The sequence below is a fragment of the Grammomys surdaster genome, unplaced genomic scaffold (genome assembly GCF_004785775.1).
Source record: "Grammomys surdaster isolate TR1022 unplaced genomic scaffold, NIH_TR_1.0 129, whole genome shotgun sequence".
NCBI classification, from domain to species: Eukaryota; Metazoa; Chordata; class Mammalia; order Rodentia; family Muridae; genus Grammomys; species Grammomys surdaster.
In genome coordinates this window covers 8,396,324-8,413,009 of record NW_021604587.1, presented here as the reverse complement: position 1 = coordinate 8,413,009, position 16,686 = coordinate 8,396,324, and the positions used below count along the sequence as shown (strand labels likewise).

Below are 16,686 nucleotides of genomic sequence, written 5' to 3'. Positions count from 1 at the left end.
TAACAAGATCACAATGGACTTTAAGTGGCTCTTTTTCTTTTCCCAGACAAGATAACAAGAGTTGTCTATTTAGAAAAAAAATAGAAAAAAAAAAACCAAAAAGTGGATTTAACATTATTTTGAATGCTTTAAGCTATTCAATCAATTCAGAAACACTAGACATTTTAGCATCTAATTCCTGCTTTGAGTTATATCTTATCTATACTCATGATTAAAAGAAAAAAAGTAATCAGGTTAAAAACTGACTAATACGTGTGGAATAGCAATTGTTGACATTAGCATGCTTTCAAAGCCTGAACATACATTCTGGAAGATTGGCTATATTCCTCCCTGGGGCTGTTGCTTGTATTAGTTTTTTTTTTTCCTTCCTAAACATATTGAACTACATATTTTTCTTACTATAGTAGGATTCAATTTCCAGATAAAGTTACCTTGTTGATGCTTTAATTTTGTTCTTATGATTTGAAGGTTTCCAAATTTGAGGAAAGCACAGTAAGGAAATGATTTCAGGAGACATTCTGAATTTGAGTTGAGATAGGCTAGACAGACACGTGGGAAAAACAACAGGGTGGGGGCAGGGCGCTGAGCACCACCCAACATGGTGCACCAAGACAACTGTTCACAGTCTCCTGCTTTGTTATAATGAAATAGTGACAACTCTGTCCATATCATCAACCTTGCAGAATTGTTCCCGTCATGCATCTGACATAATGGCACATCCAAAAGTCTCATAGGAGGATGGTAAAGTGTGTGCGTGAACCTTATTTTTGGAAAACCACAACCCAGTCGTTGAATTTCTTGTCTCCTCCCAAACACACATACATCTTTTCACTCCTTAGTACTTTTCTTCATCATTGAACCTTGTCCATAAGGACTAGCTACCTAAAATCATAGGTGGTGTGACTTTAGAGAAACCCATAGCCCCTCTTGAGGATATGTTTTTGAGCTAGGACAGAAAGACAGTGGAACATAAGGGGATATAGAAAGGTTTGAAAAGTGACCCTTATTCTGGAGTTTGGTTTAAGTTTTCAGCAGCTGAGAATCAAGAATTAGAGTAGTTGGGTACGGTGGCACACACCTTACATCCAAGGACTTGAAAGGCAGAGGCAGGTGGGTCTCTGATTCAGTCCAGCCTGGTCTACAGAGTGAGTTTCAGGACAGCGTGTCTATAGAGAACAACAACGACAACAACAACAACAACAATTTAAAGCACAATTAACATTTGCTATGTCCTACATAGAGACAAAATTCCTTTTATATATAGATATTTCAAATAAGAATGTTAAAATAGCAATGCATTGTTCCTAATGTCTGAGCACATATGACCTTCAAATATGGCCTCTCTTGTTCATTTCTGAGACATTTTCTGGGAATCTGACAAACAAAACTACTAATTTGCATCTACAGTGAAAACATTCTACCCTCCTGTACGACATGGGTGGGCTTGAATTTTATTTTATCAGTTATAATCCCATCCAACGCAATCCTGGAACCCAACTGTGAACTCATTGATTGAAAGGAAAAAGGTTCTTTTACAGCTCTTTGAGATATAACTTTAGAAGCCACATTTGGTGGCTCCTATAAAGACACCCAGTATGACTCCTCCCTCTTGAGAAGCTCACACTCACACAGTAGGTGCATCATCTCCTTTACCAGAGCCTCTCTCTCCCTTGCTTAGTTCTATATTGAAATATCTTTGCATTAAACTCTAACTCTGCATCATACTTATTCATGCCAAAGTTCCTTCTGTTTTGAAGCCAAGAATCCCAGCCTTACTGGAGTGGAGGGCTCCACAAAGAGCTCAGGCTACTGTGGGCAGCTGTAGCATGTGTCTCTGCCCTATACCCTACTGCTGCTGCTGCTGCCTTTATTCTGTAACCAATGGCCCCCTACCGACCTCCTATCACCAATTCCTTACTTTGTATTTAATTCTCTGTATTTAATTCTTCCTCTGACAGTGATGAGAAACACTGGATAAAGGGCTCTGCTTAATCTTAGTCTTTTAATTCTTTTCCACCCTGTACCAGCAGCCTTCTCTCAGCGGCCAACCTGTAGGTGCCGTACAGGTTCCGCTTGCAAACCAGCCTTACTTATGAAAAGTGTTTTATACTTTCATTTTGCTGCTGTGACAAAAATACTCTGACAACTTAGCGGAGGAAAAGATTTATTTCAGGTTGCAAGTTATAGTCTGTGACTGAGAAAAGTCAGGGCAGGAACTTGAGTCAGAAACCATGACAGACTGTTATTGGCTGACTCATTCCCAGGGCCATATTTAGCCTTCTTTTGTTTTAGGTTTTATTTGTTTTTATTTTCTGTATATAGCTTTTTGCCTGTATGTGTGACTGTATGCGTACACTTGGTGTCTGCAGAAGTCAGAAGAGGGTGTCAGATTCTTTAGAACAGGAGTAAAAATTGTTGTGAGCCACTATGTAGATGCTGGGAATTGAACCTGGCTCTTCTGGGTCCTTTGCAAGAACAACTGCTCTTGACTACTGGACCATCTTGTGGGGAAAATTAGGAGGGCCGCCTCCGTGGAGTCCCAGTGGGTTTCCACGCTGCAGTGGTCCCATATGCAGGAGGAACGTCTAATGTTCCAGTGACCTGGAGGCTTTGGCAGCGGCAGGCCCCAATAACACAAGGAAGTCCTTGGTTCCAAAAGGTTTATTGTCATGGCGGATGGTGGATGGATCTGGGCGTGCCCCCGTAAAACTCAGGGCTGTCCCGAGTTATATAGGGAGGGAGAAAGGGGGAGGATCTGGGGAGGATGGGGAGGATCTGGGGAAGCATGCTTAATTTGCTCCTCTGTCTGGCCTTCATTATAATGTAAATCCCTAGGCCCTGAGGCCTCTAGTCACACCCTCTACCTGTTTACTTTGGGAGGGGCTGTAAATCTTTGGGGACTAGACTGCTTTTCAGGACCCTGGATTCTGGGGGCACACCAAACTCCTGTCGGTTCTCACGCAGAGTCTCAGGGTTCTAGGCACCTGCCTAGCCATCAACCAGAATTCCCTTTCGCAGTCCCACACCATCTTTTCAGACTTTAGCTAGCTTTCTTATATAGCTGAGGACCACTTGTCCAGGGAGTGGTACCACCCAGAGCAGCCTGAGTCCTCCTCCATCTATTAAGGAAATCAAGATAATTCTGAACACCTGGGGATGGTGACATGTGCCTTTAATTCTAGCACTCAGAAGGCAAAGGCAGGCAGATTTCTGGGAGTTTGAGGCCAGCTTGATCTACATAGTGAACTCCAGAACTCCATAGTGAGCCAGACCTATACAAAGACTCTCTCTCTCTCTCTCTCTCTCTCTCTCTCTCTCTCTCTCTCTCTCTGTCTCCTGTCTTCTCGGTTGACTCTAGTCTCTGTAACATTGACAGTTAAAGCTGATTAGAACAAAATATTGGGGATGGAATTCACACACTAGAGTGAGTAGGTGTCCTAGGACTGTAAATCCAGTTCTGAGGGACATGTGACACTCTATTCTGACCTCCATGAGCAGCAGCCACACACATGGTGCACAGACATACATATAGGCAAAATGCTTATATACAAAATCTAAAATAAAAATTGAAAATTCAAAAAAGAGAGAATTAGGTATACCAGAAGTCTATGACAGTGACTATGGAACATGTAGTAACTAAGCTAAACGAATTTTATATTTCAACACATGTCAGAGATATAATGTGTAGAGAGGTTTTTTGACATTCGTGACTTCCTCTTCCTTATTTTTATTAATATATGTCTTAGATAATTAGTGTCAACCTCCTTGCCCAATGCACCTTCATTTGGAGATAAGGCCTTTGAAGAGATGATTCAGATGCATCATCTAGGAAAGTTGCCAATTCAGCATGCCTGGTGTTCTCATGAGAAGTGGAAGAGACTCCAGGGTACATAGGTACAGAGAAGAGACATGTCAGAGTGTGAGGCTTTTGGTGCAGCAGGAACTTCTAGGGCAGAATCTTCTATCAGAGTCTAGAGTGTTCTGTCCTTTATAATCAGTTAAAACTATGGTGCAAGCTGCATGTGCCTTAAGGCATTCCTGTCCACCACTTTAATCTTTTAAACTACATTCGTTAACCTTGAGCTAAGCATGTCTCCAAATGAGTCTATTATCTTTCTTTCTTAAATTGAGTCTTTAAACTGAGCATGCTAAGGAATGGACCTACCCCTCAAAGAATATGCACAGTCTTTGTAATAAAATTTCTGTATTTTTTCTTTGTTCTGCTTTGGGAATATCTCCTATTATGTCCTAGCCTGCTGCAGGAATGAAGATCCATTTTTCATGTCTTAGTTATACTTATTTTGGCTCTATATTTGCCAAAATGCTACCCCATCATGTTGGCTTACAAGGAATTAGTCAGAAAATGACCTACTATAAGCCAGGGACAGAAGCCTTCAAAAGACACCAAATCTGCCAGCACCTGGTTTTAGAATTTGGGTCCACTGAGCTACAAGAAAACAGTATTTCTGTTGTTTAAGTCACTCACCCCATGGTATTTTGTTATGACAGTGCTAGGAAACTCAGATGCTCACTCTCCTTTTAGGAATAGATACACCCAGATCAGAGCACAGACTACCTGCCAAAGGCAGGAAGGACTGTGGGTTTTCTTCTGTCTCTCTAGGTCTCCAGCCCAGTGCTCTGACTTTGTTAGATAGCTGGACGGCCCAGTCATCCACTTCTACAAGGCATGCTTTTTGAGATTATAAGCTAGCAGTATGGTTGGCAAACCTTCCTGTGTTTGGTAGTTCCTGGACCCAGGTAACCTTTCCACGAATGATGAAAACACTGGTTATCTTTGGCTTATACTGCTGACCCTTAAATTGCCAACTTTCCTAAATAAGTATGCTTAAGAGTCACATACATGTAAATATATCCTTTGTAAAGACACATAGGTGTTCATATCTCCCTTGAGATGCCTGTGCGGACTCCTGGCCTGTACTGCCTTCATCCTTTGTCTCACGTCAAAGCTCCATCTTTTCCCCAAACACTTCACTCTGCTCTTTCCTTTGCCTTTTGCTGCACTCTTCCTTTTTTTTTTTTTATGTTTAACCTCAGTCTCTAAATTCCTAACCTTCTGATTATAAATACTTTTAAAGTTACCTAGAAGAAGGTAATAAACTATTTCAAATCTCAAGTTACATTTACAACATAAATTATGAAAATAATCATCAAGAATAAGGGAACTGATGGATAAGCCAGGAGTCTTTGAGTCTGACCACGAGTCAGGTGTATTCACAAAGTGATGGAGATAAAAACAGAAGGTTCTTTCCTACAGCAGCAAAGCTGGCTAATGCTGAGTGCTGTGTCCTTCCCACTGGCTACACTTGCATTTAATATAGATCAACTTCAGCCTCTGATTTTTCAGGATTCATATCAGGAGAACTCTTCACACTCACCCGTATGTGTGCCAAGAAGACAGAATATTGTCAAAGGAGGGAGAATAATGATCTGTTACTAAAAATAACATTGCATCCAAGAAAGAGTGACTCAGCACAGAGTTTAGCAGATACGATTAACTCAGATACACTTAAGTAAGAACGATACTACTGCAATAATATACTTGATTGTCTACTGGTCATTGTCATCAAACAGCAAGACCCCCATGGGTACTGGAGGAAGCCGTAGACAGTGTTAACTGTGGAAATAAAATACTCCCTCTCTTCAAGCATGAATGAGATCAGAATTCTGGCTTGAAATATAATTTACTATCTAAAACTCTTAATTTAGCTAAAAGAAATATATTTTATAAAATAAATAAGAATAAACCAATATAATAACAGGTGTTAATACTTATAAAGCCATTAGTGTTAAACAGTTCTCAGTGCTTATATTTACTAACTTTTTCCCCCTGCTGACTGTAAGAAGGACTGATATCATTGTCTGTTAGTGCTGAGGTGTTGTGGACACAGATGAGTCAGGTAGCCTGACCAAGGTCACTCAGCTGACAGTCAATTCTAGGCTACACTAAGAGCTAGTGTAGCCACTGCTCCTTTGAAAGACACAAGTTTTGAAACTTTGTGGGCCTCATGTCTAGGCATCTACATCAGGAGTAGTATACAGACTGAAGTAGCCACCATTTTGCAAGAATGGAATAAATTCATTTATGTGTAACCGTGTTGACCTGAAAAAGCCTTTTGGCAAAGAGTAGGAGAGATGGTAAGATGTGCCTGTTGAGTCTCCTGGAAAGCAGATGGTGAGAGTTGTGTTTAAGAAGTGCCTTTTTCTCTTAGGTCCTCAGTGTGGAAGCTTGGAATTAATCATCTGGAGGAGGAGAACTGAGAACCCTGAGACCAAGCTCCCTTAAGCTGGGCGTTTCCTTCTCACCCTTCCCTGAGAGACTTAAGATTGATTCATCCCTTTCTGGAAAAGATATAAGTGACCTCTAGTCAACACCACTTTGACCTGAGACATAGTTTTTGAAGTTATCCTTTGAGATTAAGAGAGAAAAGAGGTCTTTCTGGTGAGTGATCTGAGGGAGACATTCATTCTTCATTGTCAGCCTCTCTCCTCACTGTGAAGCGTCTCTGGACCCTCATCTGGAACAAGTTGAATTGGACAGAGGAAGACCCTGAGGCAGATTTGATAAAAAAAATACTTCTTGGGTACCCAACAGGGCACCTTGGAGCAATTGTCGTCTCAGGACTGTCCCAAGTAAAGCAAGATGATCAGGTCATCCTTTCTACTCCTGGTCTGATGGCAATTGGTAGTGACTCCCAGGGGGCAGCCATCTTCATGCAGCTGTCTGTCTGGGAATACTGTCCCATTTGGGACTGGATACTGAAGGCTGTCTGCAATTGGGGACATGTCCTTCATTAAAGGAGTGTTTGTCTGGCGCTTGTCAGTGTCTGTTGCAACTATTCAAAAAGTCAATAAAATGGAATGCAAAAGATAAGCTTAGCCTAGATATTTTAGACTGCAGAAACAAGAAAAAAGAATGTCCGAACTAGAGCCATATGAGTTGTAAAATACTCTTCTCCAACCAAGGATGTGGTAGTGGCCAAGACAGATAACTAAAGAGAATGCTGATTTATCCCATGGGAGTCAGGAAGGAACACAGGAGCCTGCAGGTCCAGGCTCCACCACTCCAGGACTCAGACTGCCTATTGATTTGCCCAGATAATGATTTAATAAGGATAATTACTTTTTTAGATTTAATTTTATCTCAAAAGAATTAGCTGTTGAAGTCACAGTGTTAAGGTACTCTGGGGGAAAATGTTTGCGCCATTTTCAAACAAGTAACGGCAGTGAGAGCATAATGTTCAACATCACTCAATATCACTGTGTGTGTTCCAGAAGCCCAAGGCTTTATTACTTTTGCGTGTCACCTGTAACATAGCATACTTCAAAGAAAGTCTGAGTTTGAACTCAGTTCTGAGACCATATACTAACTCTGCACAGAGACAAGTTGGTACAATTTAACTCATCAAGTATTTATATTCACACTGAGTATTTGGCAGACACAGTGCCAGGAACACATCTTGCTTTTAAGTAATGGGGGTGCAACTACTCTTTGTTATATTTGAGAAGCTCTGGGTTAAAGAACAATTGGCAAGACTGAAAATGAGTCATTGCTGTTTTCGAAGTGTGGAGAACCATATGCATGTTCTAGAGACTTCAGCTTGATGTTGATCATTTTCCATTTCTGGAATAGAAGCATTTTGAGACGAGTTAGGCTATGTTTTGTTTCTCTTTTTTTTTGGTGTACTCAGAGGTCTGGGAAAAAGCACTTATTCAGAACACCTATATCTCATGGCCAAGATGACATTTCATGTATAGAAATGTTAGATTATAGACCGAATAAATGAGAATTCAGCAAGGTTTACAGTGAGCCTGTAATCATGTCTAACCCTATGCTATTACTTCATTTCTACGGCTTGTGAAGTTCAAATTTTCTGATTAGAGAAGATCTTAGTTTGACGGCTTTCTCTTTCTTAACTCCTGATACCCAAATAGTGCTTTCATGGTATATACAGTTATGGGGAACACAAAGTCATAAGAACCAGTTTATGTGTAGACAACCTGGTGCTGTTATAGTTATCTGGTATGGGTCAAGATGGCTAATGATAGACACAAGAGGGATAGGGTACAAATTATCGCAAAATGGCTGACATCAAATGTCTGCAGAATCCAAAACTTAACAGTGATATAATCTGTTGTGTAACTATTGCTGGCAGAATGTCACGTTAGTGTGAATTTTATATACATTTGTCCCTGTAGTCAGAGGTCAGAGATCCTCTGCCTCTGATGACAGCCTGCCTACACGTGTCTGTAGGCCTGTCTTTCCAAGAGGCTAATGTACCTGTCTCTACGTGTGTATCTGTACCTGCCTATGTGTGGTGGTGTGTGTCTGGGTACCTGGTATTCTATGTGCTGGCTTTTTTTTTTTTCTGGGTGAAAAGGCATGTTATATCTGTCTATGACTTCTTGAAATCCTGTCAACCTCTTGGTCTCCAGTGATCCTCCCTGTCTCCTGGCATCACCTCACACCCATGGACTCACAGAGAAATGTGACATCTTCTTGAGTTGTTCTAAAAGAATATTCCATTTATGAAGTGAGGCTGAGATTGCAGACTTAAGATTTCACAGAACAGAGAGGCTGATGAATTCCAGGGATTAAAATAGCTTCTTTGGTCATCTGAGGCATAGATGATTTAAAAACATGACTTGGGATCTCCCAATTTTGGGGCTCATTGGCATCCTGATTTAGCACAACCATCACCTTCCTTGATCCTAACATTGCCCCATATTTTTCTTTTTTTCTTTTTTTTTTTTTTTGGTTTTTTGAGACAGGGTTTCTCTGTGTAGCCCTGGCTGTCCTGGAACTCACTCTGTAGACCAGGCTGGCCTCGAACTCAGAAATCCGCCTGCCTCTGCCTCCCAAGTGCTGGGATTAAAGGCGTGTGCCACCACTGCCCGGCGCCCCATATTTTTCTACACAACTTTTCTTACCTTTTCATAAACAGGGAGAGCTTGGAAGCTGGGAGTGGCATCATACATCTGTAATGCCACTCAGGAGGTGAAGGCAGGAGGGCAGAAAGGTCAAGATCACTCTCTCATTCTTGCTGCATAGGGAATTCTAGGCTAGCCTGGGATACCTGAGACCCTACCCAAACAAACAAATAGAGTCTTATCAGCATGACTGTCTAAACATCAGCCAAACAAGAATGACACCAATAGACATGTTAACATGAAAGGGGGAAAACCAAGAGACCTCAACCCCATACAGAGAACAGCAGGCTACTAAGGTATGCTGAGAGCAGGACAAATAGTCTTTCCCAGGGAACAATCCTCCAACTGCTTATCTAGTACCAACTGCTCAGCCCTGAAAATGTATACAAGTAATGTTCTATAGATGAGCAGGTTGTGTTTATGTACCACACACACACATACCACCACCACCACTACCACCGCCACCACCAACAATGCTGCCACTTAAAGTTTTAAAAAGAGCCCATGAATTTGAAAGAGAAGGCTTGGAAGGAGGAAAGAGAAGAGGTAATTAATAAAATTAAAAATTAAAATCTCGAAAATTAAAAGCACAAACAACTCGAGGAGCTCAAGAAATCTTATGGAAGAGTTGGGAGACCCAAAGAGGACAAGAACTCCACAGGAAGACCAACAGAGTCAACTAATCTGGACCCTTGGGAGCTTCTAGAGTCCGAATCACCAACCAAAGAGTAAGCTTAGGCTGGACCCTAGGCCCCTGCATATATGCAGCAGACGAGCAGCTTGGTCTTCATGCAGGTCCCCCAAACAACAGCAGGGGCTGTCCCTGAGTCTGTTGCCTGCCAGCCTGCCTGTGAATCTCACACCCCTAAATGGACAGCCTTGTCTGGCCTTAGTGGGAGAGGATGAACCTAGTCCTGCATTGACTTGGTGTGTGTGTGGGGGTGGTTGGGGGGGTGCATGCGTGTGTAGAGGTGTTGACACCCAGAGGGAAGCTTCTCTTAAGAAAGGGAAGGTGGAATGGTGGAAGAACTTGCATGAAGCGATCCTGGGAGGAGAGAAAGGGCTGATATTGGATTGTAAAGGGAATAAATAAATACATTTAATTTAAAAATTGGCATCAGCTGATACCAGCATCCAATGTGGGGTGGGAGGGGGATCATGAGCAGATGTTTGCCCACTTCCTATCTATAAATGCTTATTAAGTTAGCTTCACAAAGACGTGCATGCTGTTCACATATTTTAGCAAATAAAATCTTCACAACTTCATCACATTTGGAATTCTATCTGGCTGATCTGGTAAATATTATTCTGGAGATTTATAGTGGACTACTTTAAGTTTTTAGCTCTAAATTTGGCCCTGACCCACGGACTGCTGCAACAAGAGATTGGGCAAAAGATTATAAGGCAATGAATTAATCTGTGTAATCAAGAGTTTGAACTAATAGTCCAAAATGGTCACAGTGAATTGTTTGTTTTTTTGCTTTGTTTTGTGGGGTTAGGGAACTGAACCCAAACTCTTGAGTAGTAAGGACCTTCTCTCCTACTGAGCTACACTGCCCCTTACAGTAAAATTTAATAGGTATAACTCTTACATTTAATTCTTTCGTGTAATCCCTGAGTGTCCTTGCATACTAAAGTGCATATATGCAGATCCCAGGGCTGCCTGTGGGAGTCTATTCTCATCTTTCATCACATGGATTCGAGGGATCCAAATCAGGTTGCCGGTGCTTTTACACACGGAGCCATCTCACCGCCTCACCGCCTAAACTTAAAACCAACAATTGTGTGGAGGCTGGAGCTATAGCTTGGTGGTAGAGCACAGCATCAAAGGTTTTGTGATTGATTTCCTTGGAAGCAAACAAACTTTGAAGATGTAAGGAGTAGAACATACATGGCTTGATGGCCACCTCATGTGCCATCTTGCCTTGGCTACAGTCCCCAGTTATTCAAACACTAACCTAGTTGTTAAGTTGTTGTGAAGGCATTTTGTAGATGTGTCTAAAACCCATAATCAAAAGGATTTTCCTAGATCACCTGGGTTGGCTTGATTAAATATATTTCAGTACCTTAAATGTGAGCCCAAGGCTTTCCTAATGAAAAACAGAAATGGGCTGGAGAGATGGTTCATGGTTAAGAGTGTAGACTACTCTTATACTCTACCCCAGTTTAATTTCCAGGACCCACTATAGTTATAGGTCATAATCACCTATAGCTCCAGTTCCAGGGAAGTCAATGTTTCTGGCATCTGTGGGCACCTGCACTCAGACACATATATAAACATTTAATTTAAAAATATTAAAAGTGTATTTTAAAAGGAAAGAAAAGCAAAAACATCATCAAAACAGTAACCACAAACAAACAAACAAACAAAGCTATTAGACTGGGCTAATCATGCCAGACCTGAGTCCTGTGGACTTTAAGTGTCCCAAGATAGCTCTGAATGCAGCCCAACATATTTGTAGATGACTGTCATATTACAACATCAGAAGGTTAAGTATGCCTGAGAGATAATAGCTTTAGTTTATGTCTGTGGGTTCCTGTGGGAGGAGTAAGGAGAGGAAGAGGAGAGGTAGAGGAGGAGCTAGGGAGACAGAGAGATGTAGGAGCCTTGGAAGACCACACATGTATTGAGAGCAGTCCTGGGTAACATATCATAAGGTTAGCTATTGGGACACACCTCTAATTGTGTGGGCATCTTGTTAATTGAGCATTACCAAACATATAAAACCTTGGATAATCTTAAGCATTAGAGTCTCATTTCTACTGTGTGGATGGTGGGATGGTCTGGGCTCAGCCCAGCCTTGTGGAGACAGAGTGGTAGATTGGCAGAGTCATCTCCCATGCTGATGTCTTGTGGGTGGCAGGGCCAGTGCTTCTGGTCTGCCTGAGCCTGAGGCCTGAGCCAAACAGCAGCATGCTCCTGTGGCCTCAGGTGTTGCCTAGCCAGGAAAATGGTGGGCCCTAGAACAACAAGCCAGATTGTGTGCCGCCAATTTTAAATATTAACTTTAACAGGTTCCAGTTTGCTTTTCATGGCAGCCTCCCCTATAGATTTTAGGCTTGCTCTCATAGTCATTTGAAGTAACTCCTCACAATAAATTCTTTGATACATGTCTATATCTCCTACTGGTATTTTTCCTGGTTGATGCCTGACTGAATGTGTTGCTTAGTCCTTTCTGACACACAGCTTAGTCTTTCCTTTCACTCTTCTTTTTCATCCTTTCTTTCCCAGCCTCTCCCCCACCCCAACTTTCCTTTTTTCTTCTTCTTCCCTCGAGATGGAATTTCTATATGTTTAAGATTGACCTTAAACTCCTGGTCTTCCTGCCTCAGCCCTCTGAGGTCTTGGATGACAAGTGTGGGCCACTTGGGCCACACAGCTAGATTGACTTAGTACTTTTAAGTGAGAAGAATTTACTATGAATATATTATGCCTTATCACTGTGCTCTGGTGTCAGCAACAGCAAGAGTGTGTTTTGTAGGGTTCGGAATATCACAGTTATCAAATCCAACTCTACCCACCATAAATTTACACCAACTAGCAGGACATGTGAAAAGGTTAAAATTATTGTGGGTTCCATGTAAGTTAAGGACTTTATAAGAAAGGGGTGTATAAAAGAATAACAAAGATCTTTTATGATCCATTGGCTTATTTTACATAGTTAGATAGGTGTTCATGTCATCTTCTAGGAACACCAATCAACGACGTGAGACTAGATGACTTCTGGAATTCCCTCTTTAAGACTCTGTCGTTTCACTTTTAGTTCATCATGTGCCAATGAAAGCCTTCATCCTTCTAGTTTATGATGTGTAATTTGCCTGCCTGAAAAGCCAGCATTCTGGATGCCCCTGATTGTCCTTCAGGTGAACTCCTTTCTACAGTTTCTGGATAGGTTAGGTCAAAAGGTGACCATAGGGAATATGAAGAGTAGCTAGAAATCAACATAAGGGTATTTATTCCTGGCTTGTCGATTTGTGCCTCTGTAGCCTGGCATTGTCTCTTGACCTAGGGTCACAGTTCTATCACAGAGCATTCTCGGTGTACCTCTTGCTTGCTTTCTCAATTCCAGGAGTCATGACTGCCCTGAGGTCCCTAGAAACCTTGAGATGGTGATGTTATTAGTCTGTCAGACATTTATGTTTTCACTGTATTCTGTTTAAACCCTTAGAAAAGATCCCATTTTTCAACTTTTCTCAAATGACTCTATTGAAAAGTGCTGTTTTCAGGTTCCATCTGGAATGTTCTTTTAGCTGAGCAACAAACCAGCCTTTTGTGGGTAAACATGGGGCAAAATACTGTTGTCTTTAAATGTCTTTGTTAAAGCAGGACTTTCAGAAGGAGACCAGTCTGGGGTCAATAAGAAACCTTCCAGCCTCTAAATAGATAACTCCCTCTGGAATCCACTGCTCTCGGTTTCTGCCTATTGCTATTATTAGCAGTGGCTGCTTTTCTGTATTTACTTCTAGCAGAAGGATACATTCCTCACTTCTGTAAAGCTTGATGAAGGGATAATATGGCTTATAAAATGAGATCTCTCATGCGAACTTGGCACCAGTGATTTGAATAGGCACCAGTGATGAATGTATACCTATATCCTATGATGGTCTGGGGACAATGATACATATTTTTGAAGTCAGGTCTGACTACTCAAAACATGAATGTTTAAGTCTACTGCATACACAGTGGGTGTTACTGGTAGAATAAAAGTATTTTCCATTATTTGTCCTCCTTTAAAGTATATTTTGGTGCTTAGCAAATTGTGCCATGTTTATCATATAGTTCTGTGTCTCCTCAAAATCATTAGAGAAGCATGTAAACAAAAAAATATTTTTTTCAGAGGATGTCTGACTTTATAACCCAGGCTGGCCTCAAACATGCAACTCTCGTGCTAAGCATTCTGAGTGCTTGAAACGTTCTTGCTGCCATAGTTGGCCATATCTTAAGAGGAGTGCGCAGTTTAGTGGCTGAGAGCTAGAGAACTTCACCACTCCACCATTCAGGTTCAAATTTCTCTAGGAAACAGCTTTGTGATGTTAAGCTGCGATGGCTGCTATCTGTGGTTAACTTGACAGGATTTAGAATCGCTTAGCCTCTGGGCACGCTCATGAGAGACTCTCTAGAGTAGGTTTAACTGAGGAGGGAAGACCCAGACTGATGTTGGCAGGACTATTTCTTGGGCTTGGGTCCTAGACTCCTTAAGAAGGAAAAAACCAGCGGAGGAAAAGCATCTTCACTCTCTGCTTCCTGACTGTGGATGCAGTGTGACCAGCTGCCTCAAGCACCCGCAGCTTTGATTTCCCATCATGATGGACTGTACTCTTGAATTGTGAGCTGAAATAAACTTTCTCTTCCTTAAATTGGGTTCCCCATGGTATTTTATCACATAACAAAGACATTTCCCTTCTATGCTTGCAAAAAGCCACCAGGGGCCCAGGGGATGGCTCAATAGATGAAACTTATGCTGCTCAAATTTGTGGACAAAAGTATAGATCTCCAGAACCCGTGTGATTGTGGGTAAAGTGACACAGCAGGGTGTAATTCCAGTGCTTTGAAGATGGAGACCACAGATCCATCAGGGCAAGCTGGCTAGCCAGACTAGACATACCCATGTGTATACATCACATGCAAATGCACATAAGAAAAAAAATCCAGTAGTTTTTCCTATGTCTGTACCAGTTGTAGTCTCATTATAACTATAGGAATTAACAGAGCAGTATGTAAACTGATAAAGTACAATTACAGAAAGAATATATGAATAGAAAGTAATTTAAATGCTATGGGAAATTTTGATGATGGAGTGTCAATAAAAAATTACTCAATTCTGTTATAATGGAGCATCTTAAGAGAATCAGGGTGAGGAATTCTATAGATATCCAGAAGAATTCTGGGTAAGATTACAGTGAATCAATTGACTTGGACTCACAGGGGCTCACAGAGATCAGGGAGCCTGTAGGGGTCTGACCTGGGACCTCTGCTTGTATATGATGACTGAGTAGCTTAGTGCTCTTGTGGGATTCCCAACAGTGGGGGCAGGGGCTGTCTCCAACTCTTTTCCCTGCTCCTGGGACCCTTTTCCCCCTACTGGGTTTTCTTATCCAGCCTTGATGTGATGGTGTGTGCCTGGTCTCATCGTAGTGTGTTATGTTGTGTTTGGGTGATAGCCCTGGGAAGTCTGCTCTTGTCTGAAGGGAGGTGGGGAGTTGAATCTGGGGGAGAGGGGAGGTTGGGGAAGGAGAGACATGGGGGTGGGGAGAGAGGGGAAACTGCATTCAGGATTAATATTTGAGAAAATTATATATAATATAATATATAATCACTATAATATATATTTAGGTATACTGTACATATAAATATACTATATATATAAAATACTAAATATATTATAATATTTACAGTGATAAAACTTGGCAGGGTAGAGAGTAACACTGGAGATAAGACTTCAAGGCCAAAGCTTTTGCTTGTCTGCTATTTAGCTTCTGCCTGGCAAGTTTATTTTTCTTTTTTGTGAGCTCATCAGTGTTGCGTCCATCTCTGCTACCATCCTTCATCCACATCAGATTTACGCTTTGTCCTAGAAAGGGTTACTATTGCTACAATGAAACACCATGACCAAAGCAACTTGGGGAGAAAAAAGTGCTTCCAGATCACAATTCATTATCAAAGGAAGTCAGGACAGCAACTCAATCAAGTAGTGCCAGAACCTAAGGGCAGGAGCTAATGCAGAGGCCACAGAGGAGTGCTGCTTAATGCCTTGCTATGTATGGCTTACTCAGCCTGTTTTCTTATGGAACCCAGGACCACCAGCTCAGGAATAACATCACCTCCAATAGGTTGGGATCAATCACTAATTAATACACGACCCTACAGGTTTGCCTACAGCCTGATCTTATAGAGGCAGGTTTTTAAGTTTCCCTTCTCTCAGATGACTTTAGTTCATGTTGACATAAAGCTATCCAGCACTACCTTCCAATGTAGACTGAAGATCAAAGGTTCTCTAGAAATCCTCCAGGCCATGGAGACTGTTGAGGCATCCAGCCTTGTGGACTGAGTATTCTCAAGTTTCCAGTCTCTCCAGGGTAAAAACAGCCATTGTTGCACACCCAGACCAATGGTGTAACTGAAAAAGTGTGCTTTTACTATGTATTCACCCTATTGGTTCTGTTCCCGTAGAGAGCTTTGACTAACCCAGTTGCTCACGTGTCTTGGTTTCCTATTCCACAAGAAAGCCTCTGCTAGGAGAACTCCTGTGTAGTAGGATGGGGATGGTGTACGTCAGGAGGGCCAATACAGGCTAAGTAAAGGCAGACCATATTTCTCCATTCAAACTGTCAGAGAAATATTACAATGCACATGACATATTTTAAATAAGTTTAGACATGTATACATTTTTATAGCATCATTGAAAACTGATATTCTTATAACTTCCTCCTCAATATCAGCTGCCAAGTATCTATTTAAATAACATGTTGGCAGAAAAAAATATATATATATTCCATAGAGGCATGCTTTGGGCTTAAATAAAATGTTGAAAATAATTTTTAAACAAATGAAAGTAGGAGTGGGAGCATGGTGGGGGGGAAGATTGTAGTTGCAGAGGGAGTAGGAGAGGGATAATGGAGGGGACTGTGAGGTGAATATTATCAAAATGCCTTACACACACACACCACACACACACACACACAGAGGCACACACACACAAAATATAGATATACATATATATACACATATATACATAT

At 41.5% G+C, this 16,686-nt stretch overlaps 1 protein-coding gene across 2 annotated transcripts in view; it reads right to left on the bottom strand.

The window, feature by feature from the left end:
* The window catches only part of Sel1l2 (SEL1L2 adaptor subunit of ERAD E3 ligase), a 131,027-nt gene that overhangs the window by 58,666 nt on the left and 55,675 nt on the right, over nucleotides 1-16,686 (bottom strand). Inside the window, exon 1 of one of the 2 annotated variants that reach the window (XM_028755052.1) lies at nucleotides 12,995-13,002. The exons of the other annotated variant lie outside the window; for it this stretch is intronic. The gene's annotated coding sequence lies outside the window, so the exon portion shown is untranslated. Of the gene's footprint in view, nucleotides 1-12,994; nucleotides 13,003-16,686 lie in introns of those variants that run through there. 2 annotated transcript variants of the gene reach the window in all.